The 16,028-nt window shown below is 35.8% G+C and overlaps 1 long non-coding RNA gene across 1 annotated transcript; it reads left to right on the forward strand.

Annotated features, from left to right (window-relative positions):
• Positions 1–818: 818 nt before the first annotated feature.
• LOC144366069 (uncharacterized) lies at positions 819–8,742 on the forward strand. The gene is made up of 2 exons (XR_013424922.1): positions 819–2,100; positions 6,916–8,742. It is a non-coding gene; the product is annotated as an uncharacterized LOC144366069 (long non-coding RNA).
• Positions 8,743–16,028: the final 7,286 nt, after the last annotated feature.

A 16,028-nucleotide genomic window follows, 5' to 3' on the forward strand; every position in this document is an offset into this window, starting at 1 on the left:
CAAATTAAATTTCTTTTATAGTATATTTATAGGACTGTTCAAATATCACTTTTATCTTGGATGTATATTGGTAGTTTGGAATTTTAAAAGACATCCCCAGCTCTTTTTATTTTATTTTTTTGACAAGTTCTTGCTAAGTTGATGAGGCTAGCTTTGACCTTCTGATCCTTCTGTTTCAGGCTCCAGAGCAGGTGAGATTTTGGGCATGCACCACTATGCAGGTTATTTTGTGTTCTTTGTAGTGCTCTCTTCTTATTCTTTTAAAGTTTGTTAAGTCTGCAGTACTATTTCCTTTTTCATTCTTGATAATGACAATTTCTCTACTTTTTTTCTTGGACTTATTGGAATTTTATCAACTTTACTGCATATTTTATAAACTAGCCTTGTGTTTTATTATTTTCTATTTTTTTGTTGTTTTCTTTTTTTTTTATTAGTTGCTCATGACAATACAATTGATTCCTGTTCTTAGTTGTTTCTTTTCTTCTTCTTACTTCAGGTTTATTACGCTCTCCTTTTGATAGTATCTTGAGATGGAAGATTGGATCATTGATTGAGATATCATTTTTTTTGTTGTTTTCTGTTAGCAACATTGTTTTCTCTGTATTTCCATGAACCACTCCATTAGCTGATTTACACAGATTTTGATATATCCTATTTCCTATTGGTTCAGTTCAATATATATCTTTGAATTTCTTTTGATATTTTCTCTTTAATCCATAAATTATTTATGAATCTGCTATATTAGATCTTAAATTTCCCCCAAAGGCCCATGTATTGGTTCCCAGGGAGGTGTGGTTGGTAGATGGTGAAATCTTTAAGAGGTAGGACTTAGTGGCAGGTCTTTATGCCACTGGGTTAGTGCCCTCAAAAGGTATTGTGCTACATTAATCCCTTCCTCTTTCTTGCATTTCATGGTCATGAGGTGAATGGTTTTGCTCTACTGTGCACTCTTGACATGATATGCTGCCTCACCATAAACCCAAAAGCAACAGGCCCAACTGATAATGGACCAAAGTCTCCTTTACAGATTGATTACCTCAGTTATTTATTATAGTGACAGAATACTAACAGAAAATTAGTACCAAGAAGTGGAACTAGCTTTGCCATTATTGTGCACCTGTTGATACGCAAAGAACCTTTGGAATTTGCTCAAGGGAGAAGTTTGGAACTGTTTGTAGAACCGGGATAGAAACAGTCTAAAATACATATGCAGAACTTAATAGATAATTCTGGTGAGGGCTCAGAAGACAAGAATGTGGATAGTAAAGGCTATGTTGATGAGGTTTCAGATGGAAATGAGGATTGCCTTGAAAATTTGGACTAAAAGGCACTCTTGTTATATGATGGTTTAAAAAAATCTGGAACATTTTGTCCATGTCTTTGTGAGAGACTTTGTGGGAGGTTGAGCTTAAAGATGATGGACTGGTTTATCTGGGAGAGGAAATTTCAAGGCAGCATAGCATTCAGGCTACAGCATGGGTATTGTAGGCTGATTTTAGCTCATGAGAATGGGGAAGAAAAAAAGGAACAAAGCAAAAAAAAATTGAAAAATTTGTAACTTGGCCAGAAAAGAAAGAGCACACAGAAAGTTTGGACCAAGAAGGGTATAGATGTTAGCACAACCAAAAAGAAGGCAAATGCTTTGCTCTTGGATGCTTCAAGAATCTCATAAATTGGCAGGACTACAGCCATCATGGGCTCTGAGAAGTGAAAATGCAAAATTATTTGGAAAACTTTCAAGAGAAGAATCATAAGAGAAAAGATTCCCAGGGAACACTGTTTTTCCTTGACTGCCAAGGGAATCATTTTCCCATGTTAAGCTGGTATGTTACTCAGAGGCTGCCACAGCTATGGTTGAAGCAAGCCCAGAGACAGCTTCATCCAAGAGGAAGACTTTGGCATTATCCAAATGATGCTGGGTTGGCAAGCACACTGAATGCAAGATGTATAGGATCATGGTGGTTTCCACTGAGATATCAGAGGAAGTCCTGGATGTCATAAAGTGTGCAGCAGGATTGGAATCCTTGCTAGAAGCTCCCCAAAGGGCAAAGCATGAAGCTGTAGAAATTAAGCTGGAAATGCAGTAGAGACTCAAGGAAGGTAAGGATATCAGCAACTCCCAATATTCATTAGAGAGAGCTATACAAAGCAGGCAGAACTAGCCTGAGAGAATGTCCATGTTCACTACAAACAGTAAGGCTATAGGGAGGGGCAGAGCTCTACAAGCCCATGGGGGCCTGTATTCTACCACAAGTTGCCTCAGATGTTGGACATAGAAATTTAGTAGTTAGTGTTTTTTCTTCTGGGTTATGGTCTTGCTTTGGGTTGATTTCTTTTCATTTCCCTTTTCCTCCCTTTTAGAATAAAACGTTTACTCTCATTATGCCCTACCAATGTGTCTTAGAAATATATAGGGTTTTTCTTTTTTCTTCTTTAAGTTATATATATATTTTTTCAGGTAAAATTTGCCTTGAGTCTTGAAAGAGACATTGGATTTAGACTTTCAAGCAATGTTGGAACAGTTAGGATTTGGAGACTCTGATGATGGAATGAATGCATTTTGCCTTCATTTAATGGAATATGAATTTTGTAACCCAGAGGTGGAAAACCCCTAAATACTTTCATGTTAAAGGGTTGGTCCTGAGGAATTGCTATTGGGAGGTAGTAGAACCTTTAAAAAGTAGAGCCTAGAGGCAGGTCTTTAAGTCATAGGGCGTATTCTATTGAAGGGGATTTGGGGACCCAGTTTCCTTTCTTTCTTTTATTTCTTGGGAATTTTCTCTGTCACACTCTTCAGTCAAGAAGTGCTGCCTCATAACAGGCCCCCAAAGAACAGGACCAAAGAATGTAAAACTTCTAAAATTGTGAGGAAAAAAAAACCAAAACAACCCTGTGAGCTATTGTTATGTTACTACTGAATTTTAGGGTTTTTGAGGATTCATTCATTTAAGAAACATACAGCTTCTTAAATCTGTATGTTTATGCTTTTCAAACATTTGAGAACTTTTCAGCTATTATTTCTTTAAAAACTTTTCTTTTCCCCCTGCCTGCACTCATTCTCTTTTTTCGACTACTACAAATGTTACATCTCTTATTATTATTCCACATATCCTGGTATTTCTAGTAATTTTCTTTTTCTGGACTATTTTCCTAATATTGTTCAATTATACACCATCTGATACACCTCAATATAATTGTTTATTTCTTCTTTTGTTTCCATTGTGCATTAGCCTACCCAGTGAGTTTTTATTTCATTTATTATATTTTCACTTCTAAAATTTCCATTCTGTTCATTTGACATAATTATTTCTTTGCTGAAGATTTCTATTTTTCTTTAATTTTCAGGGGTGTTATCAATTGCTACTTAAAAGCATTTGCATGGTGACTTCTTTAAAATTCTTGTCAGAGAATTCTAACACTGTGCCATCATGTTGTTTGAATCCATTGTCTTTTTGTCATTCAAATTGGGGATTCCTAGTTCTTGAAATGACTAATAATTTTGGATTGTATCCTACAATATGTTTATATTTTGAGACTCTGGTTCCTATAATAAACTTCTACTTTGGAAGTCAATAAGTCTTCTTTTTTCTTTATTTTTCAGTATCTTTATTTTATTTTTATGTGGTGTTGAGAATCAAACCCAGTGCCTCACATATGGTAGGCGAGCACTCTACCTCTGAGCCACCACCCCTGCCCTCAATAAGCCTTCTTAAATTCATAACATATGTAAAGATTTGATTTGGAAACTCTCGTTTCAAAGTCAACTTATTTTTCAAAACCTATGAGTAAAATTCTGGTCTGCCTTCTATGTTCTCTGAAGAGGTCTATGTAAACTGTGATCAGTATTCACTTAATTCATTCATCACAATTTGGTTTTGTTTTTATTAATCTTAAACATGGGTACTTGGGTTTTGCTTAGAAACTAATAAAAAAATTAATGAATCCTCCCCATTTTAAGACTCCTTTCCATACTCTACCCTATTCTACAATTGGAAGGGGTCAGATGCCACTCTTTTGTCACTGTTCACTTAATGCTGGTTGAACATAGGTGACAAAGTTCCACTCTCCTCCTTGCAGTATTGACAGGAGAGGAGGGAAAGAGGTATTGCCTCTTCTCCTATTAATGTAAGGTGGGGATGATTGACAGAACTCTACCTTGCAGTTTCTGCAAATGCAGCACTCAATAGGGCTGTGAATAGATTCCACCTCTGCTTATGCTCGTGGGGAAGTTCTAGTTAAGTAGGCTGAAACCCACTGACTCTGCAGAACCCAGCGTGGAGGACGTAAGTGGCTTTTCCTTAGTATTTGCCTGGAGGAGATTGGGAAAGGGTGAAAAAGGATTCTGTTCTGCAAGATCTCTTTACTGCCATCCACTTGTTGAGAGAACAGACCTGTCTTTGTACTAGGGATTGAACTCAAGGGCGCTCAATCACTGAGCTACATCTCCAGCTCCATTTTTTATTTTATTAAGAGACAGGGTCTTACTGAGTTGCTTAGTGCCTTGCTGTTGCTGAGGCTGGCTTTGAATTCATGATCCTCTTGTCTCAGCCTCCTGAGCTGATGGGATTACAGACGTGTGCCACTGTGCCAGGCTCAGAAATTTTTAAAGTATGTGCCCATTGAAATTTCTGGGTATATATTGTCTTTGTACCCAGGCTTGGTTATGTAGAAGGGGGAACAGATAGAACTTAACACTGGGTAGCTACTGAAGTCCTTAATCTCTAGGAAATCATCTTTTTTTTCTCCATCTTTCAATATCATCTGATAGTTGCTTTGATCAGTTTCTAGTTGTAAATAATAGGAATAACAATTCAGTTATCAAGGAGGTGGAATCGTCAATGAATGAGAGAATTGAATCAAGTTGGTTGATCTCTAAAGTAAGAATGGATAATGGGTGACATGTGGACATAATGTAACATTCAACACTGGGTTGAGTCTTTCATGAAGGACAATGGGCTAATTATATGAAGTTAGCGATAAAAAAGAAGGACTGTCAAACACCACTCATGAAACAGAAAATGGCCACAATTGGGAAAAAAAATACTACAAGGGGAGCATTATTTTCATAGGGAAGAGAAATGTTTCCTATAATAAAAAGTTGAAGGACAGGTTTCCAGAAGGTTGCTGATGTTAAAGAGTATTTGGTTGATAGTTGCCCATGATTTCAAAAGGGATAAGAGGGCTTCAGAAGCAGGTGAAGCGTAGAAATTTGGCCAAGTTAGAGCAAATAAGTGAAGGACAGGTTCCCAGAGGACATAGATATTATACAATATTTGGTTGATAATTGACTACGGATTTCAAAGGGATAAGAGATAGGATTTCAGAAGCTGGGAAAAGGTGGACTGTTGACTCAGAACGAAAAGGTAAAGGGTGTGTTTCATAAGCATGCAGAGATTTCAGAGTATTTCATTGATAATTAACAGGGACTTCAAAGGGCACAAAGTTAGGTCTTTAGGAGACAGGGACAGGTAGAATATGCACTCAGGAAAGGTAATTTCCAAAGCTCTGTAGAGCAAAAAAGGAGTGAAGACTTCTGAGAATCTAGGTATCTTCAGGTAACCAACAGGTATGGGATCAAATGTGAAGTAGAGGAGAGTGGAGCTGCTGTGAGAACTGAATGAGGAAGGGACTGTGGGAATCTTTCTTGGATTCTATAGAATCCTGGGATCCCACTGGGGTCCTACCCATTAATGCATATTTGCCTGAAAAAAAAACATGGTTATTCTGAGTATAGAGAAATAACAACATCTTATATTGATTTTTCTGGTCCTAACTTGAGAGAGACCTGCTGGTGAATGGTCTCAATTAAAATGTGCAACTTTAAAGTTTTTACATGTAAGAATGGGAGCAATGAACTAAGCATTTTTCTGAAGAAGCTAGAAAATGGGAAAAGAGGATGATGTTGACAAAGATAAGAACTAAAAGTAATATTTTGAAAATGGTCTGACAATTTGAATGACAATAAATACAAGTGTTCCACATTCTTCTGTTTTTTTTTTTTGAAAATGTGAAGAACAAAACCTGGTAAGCTCAATAAAATTAAAAAACACAAACAGGAAATAGTATGCTATATGACCACAGTTACAGAGATGATTAAATGAGACTACCATTTGTAATACCTGTTTACTGAGCTATAATATACTGATGACATGAACCTTTATTTCTGAGCAAATATGAATGGCCAAAATGGAAGTAAGGATAGAAAAGTAGCAGGAAGTGATTAAAAGCCATGGAAAATATTGAAAATATTTTATCAAAAATATTATTTTCCTTAGATTTCTGTAGCTTAGTATCACAAAACGAGTGGCTTAAAACAGTAGAAATTGGGCTGGGATACAGCTCAGTGGCAAAGCACTTGCCTCACATTCTCAAAGCGCTGGGTTTGATCCCCAGTTCCAAAACAGATAAGGAAAAAAACAGTGACAATTTATCCTTTATACATTTAGAGGCTACAATTTGGAATTTAGGCGTAGACATGTGGGGCCATGTTCACTCTGCCGCTTCTAGGGGAGAATTCTGCTGTGGTTTGGATATGGATTTTTTCCTCAAAAGTTCATATGCTGACATCTTGATCCTCAGTATGATGGTATTAGGCTTAGTCCCATTTTGTTTAAGAGATAGAGCCTAGTAGAAGGTGTGTTAGTCAGTTTTCTATTGCTATGACAACATACCCAAGAAAAACAAATTGAAAGGAGGAAAGTTTGTTTTGGCTCACAATTTCAGAGGATTTAGTCCATGTTGCTTTGGGTCTGTGACACAACAATGCATCATGGTAGGAATGCATGTTAGAGGAGGCCTGTTCACATCACGGTGACAAAGAAACAGAGAGAGAGAGAGAGAGAGAGAGGCCAAGGTCTCAATAACTCCTTCAAGAGCATGCCCCAAATCATGTTTTTTTTTTTTTTTTTCCATTAGGCCTCATCTTCAGAAGATTCACCCCCTCCCAATCGCACCACAGTCTGGAGACCAAGTCTTGAGTACATGAACCTCCCAGTGGTCATTCAAGATCCAAACTACAAAGTCATAGGCGTCCACCATTCATGAATGGACTGATGCTGCCTCAGGAGGGATGGTTGTCATAAGGTGAGGCCAGTCCTTGCGCTGGCCCTTTCTATACACACCTAGGTCCATTTCCCCACTATGTTATGACTCTGCCATAGTCCCCTCACCATGATGTTGATGACATGATGCTTGCACCATACATTTACTGTAATTGTGGAGGAAACCAAGTATGAGATACTGCTTTCAAAGATACTTTAGTAAAGTTCCTTTTAAAAAAGTTTTAAATTACTCACATATTAAAAAAGAAATCATAATTTTTTTTCATATGTAGTAGTGAATATATGTCAATAAACTACATGTCAAATTTGCAGCTGCAGCTAATGCTGAACTTAGATATTTACAGTTTTAAAAAAATGTTCATTTAAAAAAAGTAAAAAGTCTTATAGTAAATGAGTTAAACATCTAATTTTTTAAAATTTAGCGGAATAACGGAATAAACCCAGAGAAATTAGATGAAATAATAAAGAGCAACAATTGATAACATAGAACAAATATTTAAAATAATCAGAAGTTCCATTTCTGAAAGGTTGAAATAAATTCCTAAAAATTATATGTGACAAAACTGAACAATAAAAAGGTTAAAAGACTCAAGTACATAATACCATGAATAAAAAGGAACCTTCAACTACAGATACAGTAGAAAATAGAACAAAAGATTTTATTGAAAACTTATTTTTAATATGTTTTAAATTTAGTTAAAATTGTTAAATGACTAGGAAAGATTATATTACAAAACTGATTCAATAAAAAGTAGGAAAAAAGCCCAAGATACTATGGATTGTCAGCTTTAGATTGTCACAAGACCTTTAAAGAAAAAAGAATGCCAACACTCTTCAAGTTATTCCATAAAATATAAAAAAATAAAATTTATTCTATGTAGCCAGTATCATCCTAATACCAGAACCAGGTAAGGACATACGAAAGAAAGAAAACTCATAGACCAAAATCACTGATTAAATTATATTTAAAAATCTGCAATAAAATATTAGCAAATCATATTCAACAATGTATTGAGAAGATTAGATATCTTGGCCAAGTTGATTTCAACCCAAGGTTACAAGGATGGTTTAACATTTGCAAATCAATTAACTGTAATTCACTTTATAAATAGGATTAAGGATATAAATCACAAAATCATCTCCATAGATGTACACAAATCTTCAACAATGTTCAACTCTCTTTCATGATAAAAACACTAAAGGAATGAGGGGTAGGAGGAACTTACCATAACATCCTATAGACTATATATGACAAACTCAAAGCCTTATAGTTAATGGGGAAAAGCCAAAAACATTTTCTTTAAAATCCAATATAAGTTAAGGATATCCACTCCTACCACTCCTATTCTATATAGAATTAGAAATTCTAGCCAGAACAATATAGCAAGAGAGGGAAATACAATGGATAACAGGAAAGGCAAAATATAAATTTCCACTATTTGCAGATCATGTTGATCCTATACTTAGAAGAACAAAAAAAAAAAAAAAAAAAAAAAAAAAAGAAAAGAAAAGAAAACAGAAAGCTCCACCAGAAGACTTCTGGAGCTAATAAACAAATTCTGCAAATAATAGGTCACAAAATATCAACAAATTTCCTATTCACCAATAATGAATCTGCTGAGAGAGAGATCAGGAAAACAATGCCACCCACAACACACACACACACACACACACACACACACACACACAAAACATAAAGGAAAGGCAAAAGAAATCTAGGAATAAATCTAACCAAGGAGGTAAAAGACCTCTACAATGAAAAATACAGAACAATAAAGAAAAAAACTACAGAAGATACTGGAAGGTGGAAGGAACTTTCATGGGCAGAATTACTGTTAATATTGCCATATTATCAAAACAATATACAGATTCAATGAAATTCCCATCAAAATATCAAGGACATTCTTCACAGAATTGCAAAAATAGTCCTAAATTTATTTTGAGAAATAAATGATCCCTAATAGCCCAAGCAGTAGTAATTCAAAAAGCAGCTCTGGATGTATCACAACACCTAATTTCAAATTACACTATAAAGCTCTAGTAACAAAAAACACATAATACTGGCATAAAAACAGACATATAGGCCAATCGTAAAGATAGATGACACAGTGACAAACCCACACAATTACAGTCTTCTGATCCTTGACAAAACATACATTGAAGGCACCAAAAACATACATTGGAGAAAAGATAGCCCCTTCAACAAATGGTATTGGGAAAACTGAAATCTATATGTGACAAAATGAAATTAAACCTCTATCTTTCACCATGCAACTCAACTCAAAGTGGATCAAGGACCTAGGAATTAAACCAGAGACCCTGCATCTAATAGAAGAAAAAGTAGGTCCAAACTTCCATCATATTGGATTAGGCTCATATTTCCTTAATAAGACTCCTACAGTGCAAGAATTAAAATCAAGAATTAATATGTGGGATGTATTCAAACTAAAAAACTTCTTCTTGGCAAAGGAAACAATCAGTGAGGTGAATAGAGAGCCTACAGCTGGGGAGCAAATTTTTACAACTTGCATATCAGATAGAGATATCTCTAGGGTACATAAAGAACTCAAAAAGCTAAACACCAAAAAAAAAACCCAAATAACCCAATCAATAAATGGGACAAGGAACTGCTCTCAGAAGAGGATATACAATCAATCAACAAATATATGGAAAAATATGTTCAACATCTCTAGCAATTAGAGAAATGCAAATCAAAACTTCTCTAAGATTTCATCTCACTCTAATCAGAATGGCAGCTATTAAGAATAGAAACAACAATAAGTTTTGGTGAGGATGTGGGGGAAAAGGCACACTCATACATTGCTGGTGGGACTGCAAAATGGTGCAGCCAATATAAGAAGCAGTATGGAGATTCCTTGGGAAACTTGGAATGGAACCACATTTGACCCAGCTATCCTACTCCTCAGTCTATACCCAGAGGACTTAAAAACATCATTCTACAGTGACACAGCCACATCAATGTTTATTGCAATACAATTCACAATAGCTAAACTGTGGAACCAACCAAGATGCCCCTCAGTAGACCAATGGACAAGGAAAATGTGATATCTATACACAATCGAATATTACTCAGCAATAAAAGAGAATAAAATCATGGCATTTGCAGGTAAATGGATAGAATTGGAGAATGTAACTCTAGGTGAAGTTATCCAATCCCCAAAAAACAAATGCTGAATGTTTTCTCTGATTTTAAGGAGGCTAATTCATAGTAGGGTTGGGAAGGTGAGCAAGGAAGAATTAAAGGAAGAATTCTAGATAGGGCAAAGGGATGGAAGGGAAAGAGAGAGGGTATAGGGATAGAAAAGGTGGTGGAATGAGATGGACACCATTACCCTAAGTACATGTATAAAGACATGAATGGTGTAAATATACTTTGTATACAACCAGAGATATAAAACATTGTGCTCTATATGTATAATATGAACTGTAATGCATTCTGCTTTCAGAGGTAACAAATTAGAATAAAAAATACATTGAATAAAAGATACCCTTTTAAACAAATGGTACTGAGAAAACTGGTCATTCATATGTAGAAGAATAGGACTAGATCCTCATCTCCCATCCTTCACACAAGTGAACCCAAAATGTAATAAAGACCTAAGAATTGACCAGGAACTATGCAACTCATAGAAGAAAACATAGGTTCACTGTTCCAACATATAGGTTCAGGCAACAATTTCTTAAATAGAACTCCTAAAGCTCAAGAAATAATACCAAGGGGCTGGGTTTGTGGCCCAGTGGTAGAGCGCTTGCCTAGCACACGTGAGGCACTGGGTTCAAACCTCAGCACCACATAAAAATGAAATACAGATATTGTGTCCACCTACAACTAAAAAAATAAATATTAAAAATAAATAATACCAAGAATTAATAAATGGGATGGCATTGAATAAAAAGCTTCTGCATGGCCATAGAAGTAATCACAAATGTGAAGATAGAATGTACATAATGGGAGAACATCTTTGCTAGCTACTCTTCTGACAGAGGATTAATATCCAGAATATATAAAGAACTTAAAAATCTGAACACAACCACCCACTGAAAACCAAATAACCCAATTAATAAATGGACAAAAATGAACAAAACAGACATTTCTCAAATGAAAGAAGTAGTTGAAATGACCAACAAATACATGAAAAAATGTTAACATTTTTAGAAACTGGGGAACTGCAAATCAAAGGCAGACCGAGATTTCATCTCTGGTTGGAATGGCAGCCAGAAAGAATACAAGCGATAATAAATGCTTGTGAGAATGTATAGGAAAAGGAACATTTTTACATTGTTGGTTGTATAGTATATTAGTATGATCACTATGGAAACTGGTATGGAGTTTCCTCAAATGTCTAGGAATGGAACCACCATATGACCCAGCTATACCACCACTTAGTATTTACCCTAAATCATTAACGTCTTCATACTATAGTTATACATGCATATCCATGTTTATAGTAGCACAATTCACAATAATCAAACTGTAGAACCAGCCTAAATATCCATCAATGAATGAATGGATAAGGAAAATGTGGTATATATCCCAAATTGAGTTTTATTCAATCCAAAAAAAAAGTGAAATTATGTCATTTTTAGGAAAATGGATGGAACTTGAGAACATTATGTTAAGTGAAATATGCCAAACTCAGACAGCCAAGGGCCATATGTTTTGTCTCAGATGTGTAAACTAGAGAGGAAGAGGCAAAAGAAAAGATAGTGGAGATTTTATGAAAATAGAAGGGAGGCCACTAAGTAGAGAAAAGGGACCAGAGGGAGGGAGAAAGGGAGGGAGAGGGTAAACGGAAATGATATGGAACCAAGTGAATTGTTATATCATGTGCATGTAAATATATATAATGAAAAATCCCTTTATTATGTATAATTATAATGTAAGAATAAAAAACAGGAAAGAAAGAAAAAGTGGAATACTTAGATGGTTTGATATTTATAAGCTATTTAAGGCCTTTCCAAACAGAGTTACTGGGAGTTATATTTTACATGTGCTATCAGGGAAATAAGAAACCTAAGAGATATTTAAATTGAGTTCTGAGTTAGGTTAGAGAGAAAGAACCACACACCTATCTAGGAGAATGCCACTTCAAGCAGAGGGAACACCTACTGCCAAAGACATGGATGAAAAATAGCATGGGACACCTGAAGAGAATTAAGTACTAGTATAACTCATGTGTGGTGAACTTGAAGACAAGTCGGGTAAGACACAGGAGTGTCAGGCAGAGCTTTACTTTCCGTAGTTTACACAAGGATAATGTGGTTTTATTCTGCATGCAGTAAAAAATTCTTCAGAGTGTATTAAGAAAATAAATGATGCAGTTTGACCTATGTTCAGAACACCAGTACCATAGTTTATTTTTGTATAATCATATATTCTTAATAAAATGGCATTTCTTCTTTCAAGAGCTAATTTTCACTGGAAATTATGGTTACTAAGGATTAAAAATTATATCTGTAATTAAAAGTACTAAGATTATAAGAGAAACAACCATTTATACCAAGGAATACACATATATTTTCATGTATTTACAAGAAGAGTTGTAAGTTATGATGATGTGTTTTTGTTAAGGGGAAAAGAGAGCAATTAATTCGGGTTTTTTTTTGCATTTTTTATTTGTGGCTTTTAGATATACATGACAGTAGGGTGTATTTTGACATATTGTACATACATGGGTTGCAACCCATTACAATTTTCATCCCATTCTTGTGGTTGAATAGGATGTGGATTTACACTGGTCGTGTATCCATATATGAGTATAGGAAAGTTATGTCTGATTCATTCTACTGTCTTTCCTAGTCCCATCTCTTGTCCCTTCCCTTCATTCCCCTTTATCCAATGAACTTCTATACTTCCCATCATTACCCTCTCTTGTGATGGATTAACATCCACATATCAAAGAGAACAATTGAACTTTGTTTTTTGGGGACTGGCTTATTTCACTCAGCATGATATTCTCCAGTTCCATCTATTTACCTGCACATACCGTAATTTCATTCTTCTTTTATTCCATTGTGTAGACATACCATATTTCTTTACCCATTCATCTATTGAAGGGCATCTAGGTCAGTTCCACAATTTGGCTATTGTAAATTGTGCTGCAATAAACATTGATGTGGCTGTGTCACTGTGGTGTGCTGTTTTTAAGTCCTTTGGGTATAAGCTGAGGAGTGGGATAGATGGGTCAAATAGTGGTTCCATTCCAAGTTTTCCAAGGAATCTCCATACTGCTTTCCATTCTGGGTGCCTCAATTTGCAGTCCAACCAGCAATGTATGTGTGACCCTTTTTCCTCATGTCCTCACCAACATTTATTGTTACTTATTTTCTTGATAATTGCAATTGTGAGTGGAGTGAGATGGAACCTTTGTATTTTTAATATGCATTTCTTTAATTGTTAGAGATGTGGAGTAATTTTTCATATATTTGTTGACCGATCATATTTCTTTTTCTGTGAACTGCCTGTACAGTTTCTTTGCCCATTTATTGATTGGGTTTGTTTTTGATTTATTTATTTATTGATTTGTTTTCTTGGTGTTAAGTTTTTTGAGTTATTTGTATATCCAGGAGATTAATGCTCTATCTGAGACACAGGTGGTAGAGATTTTCGGCCCTTCTATAGGCTCTCTTTTCATGTTATTGTTTCTTTCCTTTGCTGTGTAAAACTTTTTAGTTTGATATCATCCTATTTATTGATTCTTCATTCTACTTCTTGTGCTTTAGGAGTCTTATTGGGGAAGTTTGTTCCTGAACCTATATGATGGAGAGTTGGGCCTACTTTTTCTTGTAGTATGCACAAAGTCGCTGTTCTAATGCCAAGGTCCTTGATATACTTTGAGTTGAGTTTGTGCAGACTGAGATAAAAGGGTTAAATTTTAATCTACTATATATAGATTTCCAATTTTACCAACACCAATTGTTGAAGAGGCACCTCAGATAGAGCATTAAAATTGACCTGGAAGAGAATAAACGAGGTATCAAGAGAAAGTCCAATTAATCAAAAAAATATCTAAAATCAGAACTCTGATAAAACAAAACGTTTCGAGACACTGGAATTGGTTAATAGCATGCAGTAAGTGGAATACCTATCATATATGGATTCCTATTTCTTCTTGCTAATGTATTTTAAGTAGAGGTCTTTCTTTCTGAGATTTCAATTTTAGTGTATCTTAACCATAAGAAAGTTTATGTGACCAGATATAGTGCTGTTTGTTTCTTCTCGGTTCTGACTCAAACCTGCCAAGCTTTTTAAGAGAGTAGGTATGCTAGGATCCACCCTCTCCTTGACTGGCAGCTCAGGTAGTGGAGTATTGTCTTCTTCAAAGGAGACTTATCCCTCAGAAAGCTTTGTTATTGTGTCTGTGGTTGGAAGTGCAACTCTGGCAAGGATGCTTGCTGGGCCTCTCACCTACTCCACTTGTAGAAAATCTTGTTTTTTTTCACACACCTCATTTCAAGAGCCTCAGTCCATGTGCTGGGGAGATTGTGTAGGATGCATCAGTGTATGCATGAGACCCTTCTGCCTTCAGGGAGGTTATGCAGGGATGAGTGGTTTCCATCTGGTGCTTATAGTGCCAGTTCCCAGATAAGTGTTCCTTATCCCAGATCACAGACTGCCAATTTCAAATGAAAATGCTCTTCACTCTTCTCTGCTCTTCAGACTGCTAGAACAATAGTTACAGCTCCTTTCACCTTCCTCATCATCTCCCAAAACTGTGTCACAAACCCACTCTTGTGCCCAACCTGTCCCAGCATGAACACTCAGACAATCCATTGAAAATTTAAGCCTGTGTCTATTTTTTTTGAGTATTCAAAAAACTGGTGTCTTAAAAACAAGTCAAATTAAAAAAAGGAAAAGAAAAGAAAGAGGGTGGGGGAGGTGAGAAATAAAGTTATGTATGAAAAATAAAAGTAAGCTACAGGAATTCCTAATTCATTAGAAGAATCCAAAAATGTGTCATTTAAAGCTGTCTTTACTTTCTACTTCAACTGCCTTTGATGGAGGATGCCAGGGTTTTTTTCCTCTGCTATTTCATCTCTCTGCTTGTGACTCTATTTTCTGCTCAGATTGCAAATTTACTGGACAATGGCATTTGTTTTTCATAATCTCAGTGGGAGAATTTCTTTTGTCTTATAGGGGACCTTCCCATCCACATTGAGCCACCACATGCTGGATGCAGCTGCCACCTGATGCTGTCACTAATTCTCTATGATAGAAACTGATATTTTTGGTTTTCACCTGGGTGCTAGCTCTGTGGGTTGCCTACAGGCATTTTCCCAGTTTTTCTTCTCCAGTTTGCTGCTACAGAAAGTCTGTTTTTATTCACACTCAGAGGGCTGGTATTAAATCATGGGTTCCTCTTATCTGTCATTTTCTCTTTCCCCTCAAGAAAACCTTTTTCCATTTTTTTTCTTAAATAAATATTTGCTTACACAATTTGGTAATATATACTATAACAGTTTGGATATGACTTGCTCCCAAAGCTCCTGCCTGTGTTAATGCTGTCATATTCATAGGTAAATAATTAGGTTATGAAAGCTGCAAACTAATCAGTCCATTCTAGAATTAATGGATTACTTGGAAACTGTATACCAAAGGGTCATTCTGGAAAGGCATACACCGGAGGCATGCTCTGGAAGGATTAATCTTCCCTGCACTCCATTCTCCTTGCCTTCTCTGCTTTCTGACCATCATAAGCAGAATAGAATTACTCCATCACACTTCTGTCCCATCTTGGATCCAGAGCAATGTAGTTTACTGATCGTGAACTAAGACTTTAAAGCTATAAGCCAAAGTAAATATTCACTCCTTTCAGTTGCTCTCATTAGGTATTTTGGTCACAGCAATGAAAACCTAGCCAACACAGAAATTGGTACTGAGAATAGTGTCTTTGCTAAATGAACCTGACCATGTGATTCAGAAGCCTTTGGAAATAGTTTGCAGAA

The sequence above is a fragment of the Ictidomys tridecemlineatus genome, chromosome 8, assembly GCF_052094955.1.
Source record: "Ictidomys tridecemlineatus isolate mIctTri1 chromosome 8, mIctTri1.hap1, whole genome shotgun sequence".
Classification (NCBI taxonomy): domain Eukaryota; kingdom Metazoa; phylum Chordata; class Mammalia; order Rodentia; family Sciuridae; genus Ictidomys; species Ictidomys tridecemlineatus.